The sequence below is a fragment of the Bos indicus x Bos taurus genome, chromosome X (genome assembly GCF_003369695.1).
Source record: "Bos indicus x Bos taurus breed Angus x Brahman F1 hybrid chromosome X, Bos_hybrid_MaternalHap_v2.0, whole genome shotgun sequence".
Taxonomy (NCBI): domain Eukaryota; kingdom Metazoa; phylum Chordata; class Mammalia; order Artiodactyla; family Bovidae; genus Bos; species Bos indicus x Bos taurus.
The window spans coordinates 25,155,458-25,160,275 of NC_040105.1; positions in this window are offsets into that span (position 1 = coordinate 25,155,458).

Genomic DNA, 4,818 nt, shown 5'->3' on the forward strand with positions numbered 1-4,818 from the left:
GATGGTGGGATGGCATCACTAACTCAATGGACATGGGTTTGAGTAGACTCCGGGAGCTGGTGATGGACAGGGAGGCCTGGCATGCTGCGGTTCATGGGGGTCACAAAGAGTTGGACATGACTGTGCGACCGAACTGACTGAACTGAACCCCTCTTTCCTCTAAGGAATAACACAAAACAAAGCCTTACGTTTGTTTTCTATGTCTGTGATTCTATTTCTGTTTACAAAACAGTACTTGATTGACACTAGGATAGTGGTTATGCTGTTTATTATCAATTTTTACTTATTAAATACACCAGCTAAGACTAAACTGAAGCAATACTATAATTGAACTAAGCCGTCTAATATAGACATACCCATAAACTCACATTAATTCACTCATACATATACAATTCTGTTCACTCATTAACCATATGTGTGACTCTCCCAATAAAATCTTTCACAATTACCAATGACTCTAACACCAATGAAGATAATTCTTAAACAAATCTTGCTTCTCAGTTTCAGGATCTTCCTTCCTTCCATAAGTTTTCCCTAAGCCACCACTCTACAATCACACACTAACATAGTCATTACTAATATATGCTTGCTCATCCTTCAATTGGAGAAGGCAATGGTAAGCCACTCCAGTACTCTTGCCTGGAAAATCCCATGGACGGAGGAGCCTGGTAGGCTGCAGTCCATGGGTTGTGAAGAGTCGGACACAACTGAGCAACTTCACTTTGACTTTTCACTTTCATGCACTGGAGAAGGAAATGGCAGCCCACTCCAGCGTTCTTGCCTGGAGAATCCCAGGGACAGGGGAGCCTGGTGGGCTGCCATCTCTTGGGTTGCACAGAGTCGGACACGACTGAAGCGACTTAGCTTAGCAGCATCCTTCAATAATATAAGCTTCAAACATCTCACTCTTTAAAGATTACTTCTTCCAGTACCTTGACTGCATCATTTTCTTGAACTTGTGAGAACCAAAAATCTATTAATATCACCATATTTTTACATGCTTCCCACTCCTCTAAGTCAACTACAATAACCTTGCTTTCAACCTTATCCAGTTTAGATTCCACAATACAATCTTATGATAACTGCCTTACATGCCCCCTCAATTTAATACTTTCTGACTTCCTCTCCACTCCCAATTATACTTGCGTGAAATCTTGAGTTGAAACAGCTTGGAGGTAGGACCTGAAATATGATAATGTTAATGGGCGTTTGGAATGGACTGGAAGTTATCACTAAAATAAGTAGACGAGTTATGATTACACCACAATAGCTGACTCAACTGCTACAGTGATTGGGAAATAGTATTTGAGATGGGTTTAAAAAAAATCAAACACAGAGAGGAAGGACCCAACTTTCTAAAATATTTTTTAATTCTGTCATATACAGTTTAATGTATATGTTAAACTTAAAAGTTATTTCTTTTTATGGTGAGTAACTTGAGAAATATGAACACATTTCCAAGAGTCACCAAATCAAGGATAGAAACCTAAATTTAGTCTCCAATGTACACTGTTGAAGAACATGGTATTATAATCATTTTGATTTCTACTTGCTTCCCCCCAGGGGTAAGAAAATACTGGTTTCAGTTCTACCTGGTTTCAAGTGTATTATATGAAATAGTGTCAGTACAGTTACCATGTAAGTATTTTCCTAAAATCTGAGAACCTGGCTAAATATATTTGTTTCTTGACATCTAGTATAAAGCCAACTATGAGTGAGTTCCATCTGCTTTAGGCTTTTGCCGCATAATGAATGTCATTTAGTGACAGCTTAATTCTGTTGTGATGATTATCTCAAACCTGAATTTTATGGCAATACAGACAGGCTCTCTCATTTACCTTTATATGCCCAATAGAATGTATAATTACAGTTGGGATTAGCCTAATCCATTCTCTATCTAATGAGCTGAACTAATATTAAACCCAAAATGGAAAGAAATTCAGCATATTTTAACTCTTTTTCACTCTGGCGTGATTTTCTTTTTATAGCTTCACTTAGCTTGATCCATTACTACCCTCCCTTTCATTCTGGCACACATTCTAAATTAATTCATTTCATAATTTCATGAGTTGAAGTCAATGGCATCTGACCTGGAAATAAAAATGTTATGATTATTAAACCACAAGAAGGCAACTGGCAATTTGAATTTCTGTATTTGCATTATAATGCACATGTAGAGAGAACATTTGGATAACAATGATTTATCTGTAGGTGAAATAGTTTTTCTCAAGGAGATTGGATTTTTAAAGCCTGAGATGGTTGAAATAGATTACCTTTATTATTGACATCAAACACAAAGTATTATTCTATGAATTCCATAGTAAAAGTCATATAATAAAGAATAAATAAATAATGTACTTAAAATGAGTCTCTCTTATTTCTGATGCACCCACCTCTTATAAAATATGATTCTGATAGGTTAAAAGAAAATCAGAAATTGGTCACTCAGAAAGCATCCAAATTTTAGAAACAAACCAATTAACATTTATTTAAAGAACACGTATATATTGTGTAAAGTGATCATCTAAGCATGGAACAAATGACACTAAAACATATAATAGTTCCTGTTTTAAATAAGTTCTGAGCTAGTTGTTCATATAAGAGATTAGATATTTCAAGGTAATTATAATGGAAAAGACAGTAGGTGTTCAGAGGGCAAACCCACTGAAACCATACTCAGAGAAAACTAGTCAATCTAATCACACTAGGACCACAGCCTTGTCTAACTCAATGAAACTAAGCCATGCCCTGTGGGGCCACCCAAGACGGGCGGTTCATGGTGGAGAGGTCTGACAGAATGTGGTCCACTGGAGAAGGGAATGGCAAACCACTTCAGTATTCTTGCCTTGAGAACCCCATGAATAGTATGAAAAGGCAAAATGATAGGATACTGAAAGAGAAACTCCCCAGGTCAGTAGGTGCCCAATATGCTACTGGAGATCAGTGGAGAAATAACTCCAGAAAGAATGAAGGGATGGAGCCAAAGCAAAAAGAATACCCAGCTGTGGATGTGACTGGTGATAGAAGCAAGGTCTGATGCTGTAAAGAGCAATATTTCATAGGAACCTGGAATGTCAGGTTCATGAATCAAGGCAAATTGGAAGCAGTCAAACAAGAGATGGCAAGAGTGAATGTCGACATTCTAGGAATCAGCAAACTGAAATGGACTGGAAAGGGTGAATTTAACTCAGATGACCATTATATCTACTACTGTGGGCAGGAATCCCTCAGAAGAAATGGAGTGGCCATCATGGTCAACAAAAGAGTCCAAAATGCAGTACTTAGAAGCAATCTCAAAAATGACAGAATGATCTCTGTTCGTTTCCAAGGCAAACCATTCAATATCACAGTAATCCAAGTCTATGCCCCAACCAGTAATGCTGAAGAAGCTGAAGTTGAACGGTTTTATGAAGACCTACAAGACCTTTTAGAACTAACACCCAAAAAAGATGTCCTTTTCATTATAGGGGACTGGAATGCAAAAGTAGGAAGTCAAGAAACACCTGGAATAACAGGCAAATTTGGCCTTAGAATACGGAATGAAGCAGGGCAAAGACTAATAGAGTTTTGCCAAGAAAATGCACTGGTCATAACAAACACCCTCTTCCAACACCACAAGAGAAGACTTTATACATGGACATCACCAGATGGTCAACACCGAAATCAGACTGATTATATTCTTTGCAGCCAAAGATGGAGAAGCTCTATACAGTCAGCAAAAACAAGACCAGGAAGCTGACTGTGGCTCAGATCATGACCTCCTTATTGCCAAATTCAGACTTAAATTGAAGAAAGTAGGGAAAACCACTAGACCATTCAGGTATGACCTAAATCAAACCCCTTATGATTATACAGTGGAAGTGAGAAATAGGTTTAAGGGCCTAGATCTGATAGAGTGCCTGATGAACTATGGAATGAGGTTCGTGACATTGTACAGGAGACAGGGATCAAGACCATCCCCATGGAAAAGAAATGCAAAAAAGGAAAATGGCTGTCTGGGGAGGCCTTACAAATAGCTGTGAAAAGAAGAGAAGTGAAAAGCAAAGGAGAAAAGAAAAGATATAAACACCTGAATGCAGAGTTCGAAAGAATAGCAAGAAGAGATAAGAAAGCCTTCTTCAGCGATCAATGCAAAGAAATAGAGGAAAACAACAGAATGGGAAAGACTAGGGATCTCTTCAAGAAAATCAGAGATACCAAAGGAACATTTCATGCAAAGATGGGCTCGATAAAGGACAGAAATGGTATGGACCTAACAGAAGCAGAAGATACTAAGAAAAGATGGCAAGAATACACAGAAGAACTGTACAAAAAAGATCTTCACGACCCAGATAATCACGATTGTGTGATCACTCACCTAGAGCCAGACATCCTGGAATGTAAAGTCAAGTGGGCTTTAGAAAACATCACTATGAACAAAGCTAGTGGAGGTGATGGAATTCCAGTTGAGCTATTCCAAATCTTGAAAGATGATGCTGTGAAAGTGCTGCACTCAATATGCCAGCAAATTTGGAAAACTCAGCAGTGGCCACAGGACTGGAAAAGGTCAGTTTTCATTCCAATCCCAAAGAAAGGCAATGCCAAAGAATGCTCAGACTACCGCACAATTGCACTCATCTCACACGCTAGTAAAATAATGCTCAAAATTCTCCAAGCCAGGCTTCAGCAATATGTGAACCATGAACTTCCTGATGTTCAAGCCAGTTTTAGAAAAGGCAGAGGAACCAGAGATCAAATTGCCAACATCCGCTGGATCATGGAAAAAGCAAGAGAGTTCCAGAAAAACATCTATTTGTGCTTTATTGACTATGCCAAAGC